The sequence below is a fragment of the Neofelis nebulosa genome, chromosome 1, assembly GCF_028018385.1.
Source record: "Neofelis nebulosa isolate mNeoNeb1 chromosome 1, mNeoNeb1.pri, whole genome shotgun sequence".
Classification (NCBI taxonomy): domain Eukaryota; kingdom Metazoa; phylum Chordata; class Mammalia; order Carnivora; family Felidae; genus Neofelis; species Neofelis nebulosa.
The window spans coordinates 111,483,326-111,500,091 of NC_080782.1; the positions used below are offsets into that span (position 1 = coordinate 111,483,326).

Consider the following 16,766-nt stretch of genomic DNA (forward strand, 5'->3'; position numbering starts at 1 on the left):
AGAGAAGCCTAAGGAAGAGGTAACCATTTCCTGCAATTCTTACTAAATCAATATTTAAATTTCAAGACTATTTGAATCAAAAGCCTACCATGGACTTTCCCTGGATGGGGAAGGGGGGGAAGCTGCTCTTAAAATTGACAAATGTTAATCTGTGTAAACAGTACTTACAACAGTACCTGGCACATACTGTGGTGTGTTAGCTATTGATATGAACACCGCAAGACTGCAAACAATCTCAATGTTTATTGATAGGAAACTGGTTAAATAAATTATGGTTGACTCACAATATAGAAATAAAAGATGAAGAAATAAGTATTCTATGAAAGTATCTCAAGACATACTGTGTAGTGGGAAAAAACAGGTACAGAGCAATGTGTACAGGACTTAATATTTGTATTAAAAATAAGAGAAACAAGAATAAGCTTTTTAAAAATCTTTCTTGTAAATCTATAGAAGTATATCCGAAAGGCATGGATGGGAGAAGTGGAGGAAGATTTTTCATTGTATGCCTTTTTGATATAAAGTCATGTGAATGTATTACCTGTTCAAAAATAAAAATTTTAAAGCAATTTCAGGTAGATTAAAAATGGAAATTTAATAAGAAAAATCCTAAATTTTAGAAAACAAAAATAAGTATATTTATGACGTCAGAAAAAGGCAAAATGCACAAAGCATAGGGAAAGTATTGATCAATTTGACTACATTAAATAATTTTAAACTTAAAGGGGTGCCTGGGTGGCTCAGTGGTTGAGCCTGCCAATTCGTCTCAGGTCATGTCTCATGGGTTCGAGCCCCATGTCGGGCTTCATGCTGAGGGTGCAGAGCCAGACAGATTCTCTGTCTCCCTCCCTCTCCACTCTTCCCCTGCTCTCTCTCTCTCTCTGTCTCTCTCTCTCTCTCTCTCAAAATAAAATAAATAAACATTAAAAAATTTTTAACTTGGAGCACCTGGGTGGCTCAGGTTAAGCGTCCAACTTCGACTCAGGTCATGATCTCATGGCTGGTGAGTTGGAGCCCTGCATCAGGCTCTGTGCTGACAGTTCAGAGCCTGGAGCCTGCTTCGGATTCTGTCTCCCTCTCTCTGCCCCTCCCCCACTCATGCTCGCTCTCTCTCTCTCTCTCTTTCTCTCTCTCTCTCAAGACTAAATAAACATTCCAAATTTTTTTTAAATTTTAATCTTATGAACAATAAAAATCCTCATATAATTAAAATATAACCCTTAGACTGAGAAAACATATTGTAAAACATAACTGACAAAATTAGCACAGATTAACAAGAACAATATAAATAACTCCATGCAAAAATAAGCAAATGACATGAAAAAGCAATTCAGAGAAGACATCTCAATGATTAAAAAATATGAAAAGATGTTTAGTATCACTAGTAAACCTGAAAATGTATATTAAAACAACATACCCACCAGACTGGCAAAAACGTAAGGTCTAACAAAATAGGATGGTGACAAGTATTTGGGAAAATGTGAATGATTCTATAATGTGGTGGGAGTGTGAATTAGCACCACTTAGGAAAGTAAGTCAGAGTTCTCAACTGCAAGCAAAAGAAACTAAATGGCTAATTTAGGCAAAAAACGTGTTTGTTTATTGAAAAAATATTGAAAGTTTACAGATTTCCACAAAACCTGGATAAACAGGTTTGGAAAAATTAGGAACAAGGGAATGCTCTGCTGACAATCCAGAGCTAATTTCATGCCAGTGAACCAGCCTGGGGAGCCATGCATGCCTCTAGCATGCACAATTTCTTGTGTCACTAGCTTCAATGTCAGCAATTTGAGTGGGGGCAGGGAGCGGGGGCTATGTGCTTGGCCCAGCCTCAGTCACAGCCCTGGGCTCTAGCTGCCCAAGGGGCTAGCAAACTATCACACACTTCAGCTTCTGTAATGGGAGGCGAGCTCTGCCTCCTATGAAGTCCTACAATAGGTACTTCCTCAAATATAGGGAAGAAGGTTCAGAGTCAAGGCAGCCAAAAAGTACCAAATGTCTTTAGAAGAGAACAATCTACTCCATGACTACTAATTCCATTTCTAAGTGTAAACCCTACACATTTTTCTACATGTATACAAGAAAATATTTACTCATATATCCATGGCCACATTGTCTCCATAAGGGAAAAATGGGAAGGAACCCAAATTCATTCATTAGCAAGTAAATGGATAAATGGTTTACTCACACAATAGAATACTATATAGTAATTAAATGAATGAACAAGATCTATATGTATCAACATGAATAAATCCTTGAAGAAAGTGGTGACTAAAGAACACAGTTGAAGAAGAATATACAGTATGATACTATTTACATAAAATATAACCACGTATAAAATTATAGTAAATATTTAGAAATGTATGTAATAAAATTATAAATACATGCAGGAATGATACATAGCTACTTTAGCACATACTTTTGGGAAAAAGAAAGGGGTTAGGGTAGTTTTTTTTTTTAGGTTTTTTTAGGTTTATTTATTTATGTTCACGAGGGGGAGGGGCAGAAAGAGAGGGAGAGGAGTGGGGCAGGGGGTGGGGGGGAGACTGGATCTCACAAACCTTGAGATCATGAGCCACCCAGGCACCTCTAGGGTAATTTTAACTATAACATTTTAATCTTTTTTAAAAAGCAAATTTGGGGCGCCTGGGTGGTTCACTTGGTTAAGTGTCCAACTCTTGATTTCGGCTCAGGTCATGATCCCAGCATTGTGGGATGGAGCCCTGGCTTGGGCTCTGCACCAAGCATGGAGCCTGTTTGAGATTCTCTCTCTCTCTCTCTCTCTCTCTCTCTCTCTCTCTCTCTCTCTCTCTCCCTCTGCCTCTCTCTCCCATTTGTGCTCTTTCTCTTTCTCAAAATAAATAAAATGAAAAAAGTTTTTAAGGCAAATTTGGAAAATATTAATATTGGCATAGTGAACAGTGTCAGTTTTACCCAGATCCTCTTTGATCCCTTAGTGACCTCAATAAATCAGTTATACACAACTTTCTGTCTCAGGTCTGCCTCTGGGGAACCTGATAAGACCACCTATGAATACAAGCTCCTAACTCCTCCAACATATGTCCATAACTCTACCCTCCCTTTGTTACTTATGGGTGAATGTGTATGTTCAGATCTAAGGTCAAATTCTCTACCTGCATACCAAATCCCAGCCCTCTAACATATTCAAGGACATCACTGCAAGAGTTGTCTTCTTTCTAGTTTTACCAGGTTTGCCTTCTTTACTAAAATTTTTCAAAGAATACAAACATACTTTAAATGCCACGATCTTTAATGACAACAACCAACAAAAATTCTCTAGATCCAATTCCACTTCCTGCCATTACTCCATGTCTTTGCTCCTTTATACCACAAAAAATCTTTGATAAAATTGTCTAAATTTGTTATCTCCAATTTCTCTATTCCCACTTACTCTTGAAACTCATTCAATTCAGATTTTCATTCCTTCCATTCCTCCAAATGTGTTCTTGTCATGGTCACCAATGATTTTCATCTTGCTAAATCAACAGTCAATTTCTGGTCCTCAGTTCACAGCATTGGACACAGTTGACCACTTCCTCCATATTTAAACACTTTCTTCTTTGTTATAATACAAATTTGGATTGCTGTTTAGCAACTACTCATTTTCTGCATCCTTCTACTGTGGGGATTCCTTTTTAAAGTTTTGGTCAGAGGACATGACACTTTATGTGGAAAACCCAAAAGATTCCACCAAAAAACTGCTAGAACTGATATATGAATTCCGCAAAGTCATAGGACATAAAATCCATGTACAGAAATCTATGACATTTCTATACACCAATAATGAAGCTACTGAAACAGAAATCAAGGAATGGATCCCATTTGCAATTGCACCAAAAACTAAAATACATAGCAATAAACTAAACAAAAGAGGTGAAAAATCTATACACTGAAAACTATAGAAAACTTATGAAAGAAATTGAAGAAGACACCAAAAAAAAAATAGGAAAAATATTCCATGCTCATAATTGCAAGAACAAATACTATTAAAATGTCAATATTACCCAAAGCAATCTACATATTCAATGCAATTGCAATCAAAATAACACCAGCATTCTTCACAGAGCTAAAACAAACAATCCTAAAATTTGTATGGAACCATAAAAGACCCTGAATAGCCAAAGCAATCCTGAAACAGAAAACCAAGGCTGGAGGCATCACACTCCCAGACTTCAAGATGTACTATGAAGCTGTAATCATCAAGACAGGATGGTACTGGCACAGAAACAGGCACTCAGGTCAATGGAACAGAATAGAGAACCCAGAAGTGGACCCACAAACGTATGGCCAACTAATCTTTGACAAAGCAGAAAAGAATATCCAATGGAAAAAAGACAGTCTCTTCAGCAAATGGTGTTGGGAAAACTGGACAGCGACATGTAGAAGAATGAACCTGGACCACTGTCTTACACCATATGCAAAAATAAACTCAAAATGGATTAAAGACCTCAATGTAAGACAGGAAGCCATCAAAATCCTCGAGGAGAAAACAGCTAACAACCTCTTTAACCTCGGCTGCCGCAACTTTTTACTCAACATGTCTTTGGAGGCAAGGGAAACAGGAGCAAAAAGTGAATTATCATAAAGATAAAAAGGTTCTGCATGGTGAAGGAAACAATCAATAAACCTAAAAGGCAACTGGTGGAATGGGAGAAGATATTTGCAAATGACATATCAGATAAAGGGTTAGTATCCAAAATCTATAAAGAACTTAACAAAACTACACCCGAAAAACAAATAATCCAGTGAAGAAATGGGCAAACAGGTGCCTAACAAACACATGGAAAAAAAATGCTCAACATCACTCATCATCAGGGAAATGCAAATCAAACCACAATGAGATACCGCCTCACACTTGTCAGAATGGCTAATATTAACAACTCAGGCAACAAGAGATGCTGGCAAGGATGCAGAGAAAGAGGAACCCTTTTGCACAGCTGGTGGAAATGCAAACTGGTGCAGCCACTCTGGAAAACAGTATGGAGTTTCCTCAAAAAATTAAAACTAGAACTACCCTACGACCCACCAATTGCACTACTAGGTATTTATCCAAAGGATACAGGTGTGCTGTTTTAAAAGGACAGATGCACCCCAATGTTTATAGCAGCACTATCGACAATAGCCAAAGTATGGAAAGAGCCCAAATGTCCATTGATGGATGAATGGATAAAGAAGACATACACACCACATCTTCTTTATCCATTCATCAGTCCATGTGTATATGTGTGTGTGTGTGTGTGTGTGTGTATGTGTGTGTGTGTGTGTGTGTGTGTGTATAGGAATATTACTCGGCAATCAAAAAGAATGAAAGCTTGCCATTTGCAACAACATGGATGGAACTAGAGTGTATTATGCTAAGCAAAATTAGTAAGTCTGAGAAAGACAGCTATCATATGACTTCACTTATATGGGGGAATTTAAGGGACAAAACAGGCGAACATAAGGGAAGCGAAGCAAAAATAATATAAAAACAGGGAGGGGCATGAACCATAAGACACTCTTAAATAAAGACAACAAACTGAAGGTTTCTGGAGGGGTTGTGGGTGGGGAATGGGCTAAATTGGTAAGGGGCATTAAGACACTTGTTGGGATGAGCACTGGGTGCTATATGTAGGGGATGAACCACTGGATTCTATTACCGAAATCATTATTGCACTGTATGCTAACTAACTTGGATGTAAAATTAAAGAAAATAATTAAAAATAAATGAATAAATAAATAAATAAATAAATAAATAAATAAATAGCTGAACAAATTGAAAAGTCAACGACTCTTTTTAGATCTGTAAAAGAAATGGAGTCACATGGCAAACTGCTGCCCCTAAAATTGGAGAGACAGGCAGATACAATCACAATCACAACTTATCAGAGCAGACAAGCCACAGACTGGCAGAAAATATTTGCAAAAACATATCTTATAAAGGACTGTTACCCGAAACATAAAAAGAACTCTTAAAACTCAACAAAAAGAAAATAATCTGTTTAAAATTTGGACGAATACTTTAATAAGTACCCCACTGAAGAAGATATACAGATGGCAAATAAGCATATGAAAAATGTTCCATGCCATATGTCATCAAAAAGAAATAAAAATTAAAAGAGCAATGAGATACCATCACACACTTATTAGAATGGCCAGAATCCAGAAGACTGACAACACCAAATGTTGGTGAGGCTATGGAGTAACAGGAACTCTCATTCATTGCTGGTGAGAATGCAAAATGACACTTTGAAAGACAGTTTGATAGTTTTTTACAAAACTGAACATACTCTTACCAGAAATCGTGCTCCTTGGTATTTACCGAAAGGAGTTGATACTAATGTTCACACAAAACCTTGCACATGGATGTGTATAGAAGCTTTATTCATAATTGCTAAAACTTGGAAGTAACCAAGATGTCCTTCAATGAGTGAATGGGTAAATAAACTGTGGCATATCCAGATGGATTATTATTCTGTTCTAAAGAAAAAAAGAGCTATCAAGTCATGAAAAGACATGAGAGGAAATTTAAATACACCTTATTAAGTGAAAGAAGCCAACCTGAAAGGCTACCTACTGTATGATTCCAACTATATGGCATTCTGGAAAAGGCAAAATTATGGGGAATAGTAAAAAGATCAGTGGTTGTCAGTGGCTAAGGAGAAGGCAAGGATGAATAGGTGGAGCACAAAGATTTTTAGAGCAGTGAAACTACTCCGTATGATACTCTATTGTGGATACATGTCCTTATACATTTGTACAAACCCATAGAATATACATACCAAAAGTAAACACAAATGTAAGCTATGAACTTTAGGTACTAACATCTGTCAGTGTAAGCTCATCAACTGTAACAAATGTATCCCTCTTGAGGGGATATGGGAGAGGCTATGCATGAGTGGGGACAGGAGGTGGATGGGAAATCTCTACCTTCTGCTCAATTTTGCTCAATACTGCTGTGACATAAAAGTGCTCTAAAAAAATAAAATAAAGGGGCGCCTGGGTGGCGCAGTCGGTTAAGCGTCCGACTTCAGCCAGGTCACGATCTCGCAGTCCGTGAGTTCGAGCCCCGCGTCAGGCTCTGGGCTGATGGCTGGGAGCCTGGAGCCTGTTTCCGATTCTGTGTCTCCCTCTCTCTCTGCCCCTCCCCCGTTCATGCTCTGTCTCTCTCTGTCCCAAAAATAAATAAAAAAAAAAACATTGAAAAAAAAAATAAAATAAAATAAAATTTCAGTCAGGGGATGTCACTTCTTTACTAAAAAATGCTTCCCTTAACTCTTTGATCTCATTTATTACTAATGTCCTCACTTACCCATTTCAACCACTCTGGCCTCCTTCCTATTCTGTGAACATGAATATCTCAGGCACCCTCATGCCTCAGGGCCTTTAGCCTTGCTGTTCTACTGACTAGAATGCTGTTACCAAGGTAAACACACAGGCTTGTCACCTCACCTCCTTAAAATTTTGGCTCAAATGCCTCCTTCCATTGAAGCCTTCCCTAACCGCTTTATCTTCAAATCCCCTCCTCTTTCCCTCTTAATTTTTCTTCATCACAGTTATCATAACATGAACACTACATATTTTATTTACCATCTACAGTCTCCAATTAGAATGAATGTACATTCTACAAGAAGAGAGGATATTTTTCCGTGTGTTATTCTGTGTGTTGAATCTTCAGGGCGCGGAATATAGCAGTACTCAATAAACATTTGTTAAATGAAAGAATCTGTTTGACATTCTACATATTTGAAGTTTCATAAATATATACAGATATTTAGAGATAGACTATCTAGAAAGATAGACTCAAAGGGAAATACAATTAAGCAACTGTCTCCAATTCACAAAGGAATTTTACAAATCTACTAAACTATATTTATTCATGTTTTTATTATGAAAGCAGAGTTTTTCTACAAAGAGGGAGAAATCTTCAGTTCCCTTGACTTCAACATTCTTAAGTCATGGAAGGCAAACTTGCCATGTAAGGAAAATATGCTTCTGGCCCACTGAATGTTCTCCCTACCCAATATACCTGGTGGTCTGTATCCTTTGTCCATTCAATTCTTGAAACTTACAGCACAAACTTAGACCAGCTTGGCTCAGGACTGCAACCTGTCAGGCTATGTTTCAGGTTTCTAGAAGACAACTCAATTCCGGTTCATCGTTTTGCCTAACTTCTTCCCAATCCTATTTTGCCTCCCAGCTACCGATGCCCCGATCCCAAAACTCAACAAAGGTTAAGAAGATCGTAACTAGACACAAGGCCAGACAAGTTAAATAATTGAGCGCGCATACACACGCCCTGCATTCTCCTCATCTCACTCCCCAAGCCCACAGTGGCAGATAAGGAGAAACCAGTTTGCTAGACTTTGTTCTTTGCAGTGACTAATCAGGAAAAAAGTTAATTTAGATTTTACATTTGCTCCCCACTGCTCTAAAAACCCCCTCCACTCCCCAATATTTGCAGCAATTTTTGCCAGTTTCTTACTAAGCAGGGATGGAGTTGACCCAAATTGGGCTTCTCGCCGTGGTGGCCTCCATTTTAAATTAAAAAAAAAATTTTTTTTTCAATATATGAAATTTATTGTCAAATTGGTTTCCATACAACAGCCAGTGCTCATCCCAAAAGGTGCCCTCCTCAATACCCACCACCCACCCTCCCCTCCCTCCCACCCCCCCATACATATATTGGTGGCCTCCATTTTAAATAGGAGTTGACCCTCCCAATAGCTTTTTCAGGAGCGGGGATTCCTTCTTTTCTCCCTCTCTCCACTCCAGCCTGACCGGGACCAGGTTTCCTCTTCTCACATTTTTCTACAACTCATTCCTGAATCATGCATGACGACAACTTTCACACTATTTATGTCACGCCTCGAGATGACCTCAAGGGATGGCATCGGTGCTCAAAAAGAAACATAACAGTCCAAAGGCCAGAACCCATACTCCAAAGTGGCCCGCGGGGCTCCGAGGGTCTGGCCGCTGAGGCGGGCGGAGGCGGGGCGCTCGTTCCCGGATGGCGGCTGGCTCCTCCTTCCCGCCCCTCGCGGGTACCTGGCGGCGGCGGGCGGGGGCGGTGCTGCGCGGCGTCACGCGGCGGGGTGGGAGAGCGGGCAGGTGACATCCCGGCGGCCTCCTCCCCTTTTCCAGCTCTGTCGGCGGCCGGAGCAGCAGGGGCCGCTGTGAGGAGCTCTGCGCTCGCGCCGCCGCCCGCCGCCGCCCTCTGCTCCCGCGCGCGCCTTGCCGCTTCGGCTCCGCTCTCCGTGGGGTGAGTACGGGACTCCCAGCCCCTGCGCTGGGACCAAACTTTTCCGGGGTGCGGAGAAGACATGGGGGAAGGGAGAGAGACCCCGCCGGCAGGAGTCCGGAGCAGCCGGATGGAGGAACCTGGGCGCAGCGCGCGGCGGCGGGATCCGGGTGCGGGAAACCCGGGAGCGTGGCCAGGCCCTCCCTGGGCTGTGTGCAGGCGCTTCGGAAGTTCTCGAACCGCGGCCTGTGGGCGCAGAGAAAGGCCCTTCCCGCGGGAGGGCGGGGCCGCCGCGCTCACCTGCGCGCTCCCTGGGAGCCCCCCGCCGCCCTGGCATCCCAGAGGGCCGGTGCTCCCGGGCCGCCCCAGGGCTCTGAGCCTCCCCGAGCGCTCCCTGTGGGCGGGGACCCTGGTGCTCCGGGCGGGAGGGCAAAGGTGCTCGCCCCTGGGACTGGAGGGACCTCCTCGACCTTGGCCACCGAGGTCACTTTCCCAGCTCCGGGTTCTGACCTCCCTACCGCAGCCCCCCCCCCCCCCCCCCATTACCGGAATTCCCGAGCCCCTTTCTTACTGCTTCCTTCCCGTCTGGGGCGCTTTTGTGTCCTTGAGGTCGGAATGAACTTGGGGGGGGGGGGGTGTGCTGCTCTCGCAGCGGGGAGCTGCCTCTTTGGCTCCTCTGAGCTGCACGGTGTCCCAGCGACTGCTGCTGGTTGAGGAGGGTGATGACTACTGAGCCATAGAACAGGTCGTGCTGGAGATGGAGATGGGAAAGCCTGTTGTTTCATCTTCCAGGGTATCGTTGGTTGGGAAATTGCCCTCCCCCCTCCCCCCCCCATCAGCCAGCGCTGATTCAAACTTACCGGATGCCGAGCGAGCGCTCCTTCGAGCTCCTGGGGAGCCGGGACAGGAAGGGTCCGGTCTTACCCCTGTCCACCTCCCTGTGTGGTAGGAGAAACAAGTCCCACTCCCACTCAAGAATAGTTTTGGCGAGCCAAACCTTTCCCCTGTTGCTGAGCTATCCCCTCGGAAAGCATTTTCACTTAACCCTATGCTCACAGGTTACTTTTTGTTTCACAGCTCGATTTTTTTGTTTAACCGCCGTGGAAGAATCATCCATACTTTGTGATTGCCTTTGCCTTCTTACTGCTCACTTGCTTATTAATTCCCTTACTTTGTAGTTCCTGCTCCTACTGCTGGCCAGAAATTGTTGTCCCCGAGGTCGCTGAGGACTAGAAAAAAATCTTTTCCCCTCAACGGCAGACATTTATCGAGTGTTTCTGTGCCAGGCACTGTTCTGAAAACTTTCATTAACTCTTAATCCTCACCACAATCCTGTGAGGTAAAATTATTATGTTATCTCACTTTATGGATGAGGGAATGAATACTTGGTATCTTGCTCAAGGACTCTCAAGTAGCAGGAGAGGATTCCAACTCCGGGGCTCAGGACCAGCACTTGAGGCCCTTAACCACTGTGCATACTGCCTCGCCTAGAATTCCTTTCCTCCTCCTTATTTCCTGAAGTCCTGAGCTCCTTGAAGCATCACTGATCAGGTTCTCAGTCTCACATTCCCTCTTGCATGACTTTGGACTAGTTTAAGTTCTTTTTTATTTTATTTATCATTATTATCATTATTTTTTTAGAGATTTCACAGAACCTTGTTACTTTAGTTATCACCTCTAGTTAGCTGCCTTAAGACTCTGTGCTTTCCATGTATCTTACTCAGTTTTAGAGTAGCATCTGTCAGTTTATATTGTAATATTCCTTGTGGACTTGCCCTGTTTTGCCTCAAAGCATTTCTAGTTAACATCATTTATGTCACGGGCCCCATCATTATCCTAGTCACTCAGGTGCAAAATTCAGCAGTCCTGTCTCGTATCACCTCTCTCCCAATCATGATGTATCTCTTCAACTTCTACAATGTCTCTTCCTTCTAGCTTTCATCGAACCTTACCCCCTCTCCAGCCCTTCTTCCCTAGTTTCCTCCTTCACGACCTCTGAACACTCATTCATCACTTATCATATGTCACTTTCTCCAGTTGGGTATCTTCTCTTATAAATGTTCCACATCCACAAAAAATATTGTAAGCAGCTTAGGACATTAAATATTCGGGCCTTACAATTAGTAGTTACTTGCTAAATGTTTGCCACATATGATGCAATGTGAATTACGGTAGCACACAGGTGGGCCAGGTTTTACAGGGTGTGAAGAAGTTTACATTGGTAGACATGGAGGAGCTGGCAAGCATCCTGGAGGGGGAGGAAAGCTTCTGGTGACTTAGTTGCTGCAGCTAGGAGGAACCCAGTTATCCTGAGTAAGCACTACAGTTAGAAGTGTGGAAGTAGGACCATATCCGCAGAGAATGATGAATCCTATTCTTAGCAAAACAAGACAGGAACCAACCACAGTAAATTACAAAAAAAAAAAAAAAAAAAAGTCATCTTTATTGTAAAATATAACACATACCTAAAATGCATAAAACATAAATGAGATTACCACAGTAGACATATTTAGCAGTAGAATGACTGTCTTATTCTGGTAGGAGATATGATGGTAGTGGGATGAGACTGCAGACATGCCTAATAGGAACCTGTTCCCAAAACTTCTGTATAAGGTAATGTGAGCCTGGACTAGTCCCAAGAGGAACTGTTTGGAAAGAGTTGGCTGTGCCTACATAGGTTTGAGGTGAAAAGACAAAACCAAGAAGATACCTAAATGGTAAGAAAAGGGAACCAATGAGAGTTTTGAGCCACTGAGCATAATTCTACCAAAATGGATATTTTGTGATTTTTGCCTTTGTTTCTCTCCATTTTTTCTATGCATGTTTTCCTACATCATAGTACATGTAGAATTTTAGTATTCTTTGTTTTTAATGTAATACCTAGTAAGCATTTTTCATCTTATCCGATTTCCCAAATTCCTATTGTTTGTGTCATATTCTAGCAACTGTAATGTGATTTCATAAATTAATCCTCTATTGTTGAACAGGTGCACTAAACAACACTTATAAATCTAAGTTGTAGCAATACTTACTTTGGCAGATATGTCACTTTATAAACTGGAGTTTGTTTGTTTATGTCAGACATTGGAATGTATGTAAAAGAAAACCCATGTCCTCAGATAATTTGTAGTTGAATGGAAGAAATAGGACTTTCCCAAGTATGTTAACTGGTTATTCTTCTTGGTGTCCTATGTGTGCAAACATCAGTTTTAGGATATGTTAGAATGTTGTTTAGCAAACAAGTAACTTTGGAGACTCTGTATATGTATTAGTGTATTAAATTGAGAACTAACCTTGAATTTCCGTACAACACGTCATAGAGCATGCAAAGAAGCATGCCATGAATACATTTTGAGAGAGGACTGTATCTCACATGTGTTTCTGAGATACTCATCCAATTTGGACCACTCACAAGTTATGAAAAAGTTGAAAACTAATGCAAATTTGGCACTTTATAAGACTGGTCTTCTAAAAAAGTTGAGATTTCTAATTATTCCTAATTTACTCAAATATATTAAAAGTGCACATGTTATTACATTGGGAAGTAAAACTATCCATTTAGTTAATGATAGAAGTAGCCACACCATCATAAATATTTCCAAACAGGCTATTATTCAGATGCACTAAGTTACTGTATAACGTATAACATAAGTCTGCCAGGTGAAAGGCAGATTTTCATCTCTCTTGACAAGCAGCCTCACAGCCCTCAAACAACAGCTACCTACCTTCTTTGTCCTCTCTAATACAAGGTAATAGAGATAAATCTGGCCCAAAGTAGGGAGTTTCAGAAGTTGTGTGTTCAGTAAACATTTAAATGAGCGTCAGTTTTGTGTCAGGCAAGGTGATCAGCAGAATGCTAAAGCCAGGCCAGGTCTGTGTGAGATGCAGAGAGGCAAACAGTTCCAGTACAGTGTGAAAAACTGTGAGAAACACAGAGTGTTGGGGAAGTCACATGGAGGAAGGCAGACAAAATCATGCCCCTGAGCTAAAAGAAGGAAGAGTGTTAGGGCAGCAGAGAAATGAGATGAAGGCAGGAAATCACATTCAGGCTGACAGAATGCAGATGCTGTGCTGAAATTGGAAATACTATCAAACAACTGCAGAGGAGTGTATGAGGTGAGGTGAGGTTGCTAAGAGCCTTGTTGGACCTGAAGGATTTGGAGTTTATCCTAAAATCAGTGGGGAGCCATTGAAAATGTTCAAGGAAGTGAGGGACCTGTTCACATTTGAATTTTAAAAGCATCCCTCTGGCATTTGCAACTTCACCTTTCTGAGAGCTCTCCTCCTCCCCCTGTTGGAGGCTTTATCTCTCTTTACCTGATTGCAATCTCGTAGCTCATTTCTCTTTGGAAAGGACAGCCACCAACATTGTTTCCGCTTGATATCTTGCTTATGTTCTGTTTGCATAACAATTTTGGAACAGAAAGTAAGCTTTCATCGGTGTCCTTGTGCTGCGTGTTTATAAAATACCCAATCTTGCAGTTCAGTTTTAAATCTTTTATTGACAGTTACGAGATGAAACGTTTTGGCATCTTTTAGGTATCAGTAATAGTTGCAGCAAAGCACTCTTCATGCATTTGCTCATGAATCCTCTGAAGCTGGCAAGATCTGCACCATAATTCTCATAGTATACATGAGTGCAGGAGAGTGAAGAAAGGTACTCAGTATACACTGTTCGAAGTATGCAGCCAGGATTTGAACCCAAGTAAAATTACAATGTTTAGCTTCTTCCCACTTTGCATATTGACTCTGTGGATTGCTATTTTAGAGGGTACATGAGACAGTAGAGTTCTGATATCATATGGTACTTTGGTGAGGGCATAAGTGCAATCACAAAGAAAAACCTGACTTAGACTTTCTGGGTCAGTGGTAGAAGAGAAAACTAGAAAAAGAGGGTTGACTAGTAGCTCCTCATTTAAATACAGCCTGTCCTCCTTCCTGTCCCAGCTTTCTGGGTTTTGTCTTAATAACACCTTTGTGATTTTTTTGTTTATTATAATCAAATGACAGAACAGGGACAGTGAAGGCTGCTCATATTTATTATTATCATTATTATATTATTATTATTATTTTATTTTTAGAGACAGTGTGTACATAAGCAGGGAAGAGGGGCAGAGAAAGTGAGAGAGAGAATCTTAAGCAGGCTCCATGCTCAGCATTGAGGCTGATGTGGGGCTTGATCCCATGACACTGGGATCATGACCTGAGCCAAAAGCAAGAGTCAGACATTCGACCGACTGAACCACCCAGGAGCCCCTAAAGGGTGCTCATATTTAAGGATGACTTAACCCTAGGTCTGTCCAAGGGCTTCTCTGTCCAATCCCCTTCTTGTCTTTTTCTTGCCTTCTCTCTGCAGGTAGTGCTGTGTTGGATTCTGTGGGTTAAAAAGATTTGTATCTCAGGAACAAATAAACAAACTAATGCTGATCTCACATTTTAATCCCTCTGATGTTTTTCATTCAGTTAGCTAGAAGGCACATGCTTATACCTTCAGTCTCTGAAATTCTAACAGGTGTGTCTTTAACTTGAAGCAAGGTGGGAGGCAGAAGTAACATTCCTGGGAAACCAGAGTCCAGATACTGATTATTCAGTAGCTTAGGGTGAGTTCCTGAGTAAATGTAGAGTGGAAGTTAAAAAATAAAGCTGCAGGAACTACTAATCATTGTTTAAAGGGAGGGAAAAAAATGTCTAGTGGATATATTTAACATTAAGTATAGCTAATATTTCTTTAAAAATACTAGGTTGAACATAGGCACTTGCCATTGCTCTAGGTAAAAGAGTTAGATGTTGGCAATTGCACATAGTTTATCCTAATACAAAGACAATCCTCTTAACATCTAACTGTTTGAGCCAATCAGCCAAGCCTACAGTCTTCATTTTCCCAGGAAGTAGGTTGAGTGCAGCGTGTTCATTTCTAAAACTACTGGGTTACTGGCTCAACAGTATTTATCATAAGCCTGTTGGTGGCAGTTACATGTGTTATGATTAGATCATTTAAATATCAGTAATAGTTGTGTAAATCTATGAAACATGAGTGCAAAAGAAGAGTGTTGGTTTCTGTGAAAGGAATGTTGAATTGTTTAAAAAAAAATTTTTTTTTAATGTTTATTTTAGAGAGAGAGAGACAGAGTGTGAGCAGAGGGAGGGGCAGAGAGAGGGAGACACAGAATCTGAAGCGGGCTCCAGGCTCGGAGGTGTCAGCACAGAGCCTGATGTGGAGCTTGAACTCACGAATTGTGAGATCATGACCTGAGCCGAAGTTGGAGGCTTAATGGACTGAGCCACCCAGGTGCCCGGGAATGTTGAATTCTTTAGAAAGAGTCCATAAAAGTGAGAGACTAAAAAAGTGGGCAGAAAAACTATTAAAAAATTGGAGAGAAAATTATGAAAATTTGGAAGAAAATATCCTGACCTTGCTTTACAAGTTTGTTTTGTTGTTTTGTCTTTGTTTTTTAGTTCTCAATCTACTTAGGAAATTAAAACTAGAAATTGTAGAAAATAAATTCTGAGTGTAGTTAATATAAGAAAAATATTGGGGAGGAATTCTTCAAGGAAAATCTTGGAATTACTTTGGGAAATTGGGGAATTAATGCATATTTTTATGTGTTAAGGTAAAGTAAATATGGTGTGTATATAATTTTTTGATTCTTGAAACAACTTTTTTTTATTAACTAACCAGAACCAGTCAAAACTGCTGTTGCTGTTAGTCTAACTGTAATAGTTTATGCTGTAGGATAGTGAGTAGTCAGAAGTTTTGCCTCTGTAGATGTTCTGTGGGCCTACTACATTACCAAAGTAAAACTTTGCCATTGGGAATGTAAAAAGCAGGGCACATATAGATTTTTTTCTTTGCTTACCATATTATGCTAATGGCATATAACTCATACTATTTTGAGTTAGGCTTTTAGCAACCCTATAGCATTTAAGTTTGTATTAGTAATGTGAACCAATATATAGAACCTAGAGCTGATTTCCACCTCCCTTAAGTGACTGCCATAAAAATTGAAAGCAAAAACTGGAAAAAAGAAAAAAAACATAGTATAGGATTAGCTAGTTTGTTAAACTTAATAAATTTCATAGTGCTGCTAATCTGAAAGTTGGATTAGGTGAGGTGTAACTTATTCTAGATTCAAATACCAGTTATGGCAGTATAGTAATTATTTTCTTCTGAAGTATTACAAGTTAGTGAAAAAAGACCAAACTTAAATGCAAAAAAATAAAAGTATGGCATTTATTGACTATTTGGTATATGCCAGGCATTGTAAAACATTTTCTATATGCCTTATCTCATGTAATCTGCACAGCAGCCCTACCAGGAAGGTCAATTTGTTCTCATTTTCTAGACGAGGAAACTCATGCCATATCGAAGTTATGTAATGTGTCCAGAGTCATGTGGTTAGTAACAGAACTGGGAATCCAATCCAGTTTAGTCTGAACTCTAGCACTCATATGCCTCTGCTCTTACCACTTCATAAAGGTAGTACTTTTCATCTGAATTTCTAATATAGGGGTTTTGTTGTTTTGT

At 40.6% G+C, this 16,766-nt stretch overlaps 1 protein-coding gene across 1 annotated transcript in view; it reads left to right on the forward strand.

Moving 5' to 3' along the window:
- Positions 1-9,142: 9,142 nt before the first annotated feature.
- The window catches only part of ELOVL7 (ELOVL fatty acid elongase 7), an 81,139-nt gene continuing 73,515 nt past the window's right edge, over positions 9,143-16,766 (forward strand). Inside the window, exon 1 of the mRNA XM_058731751.1 lies at positions 9,143-9,262. The gene's annotated coding sequence lies outside the window, so the exon portion shown is untranslated. The remainder of the gene's footprint in view (positions 9,263-16,766) is intronic.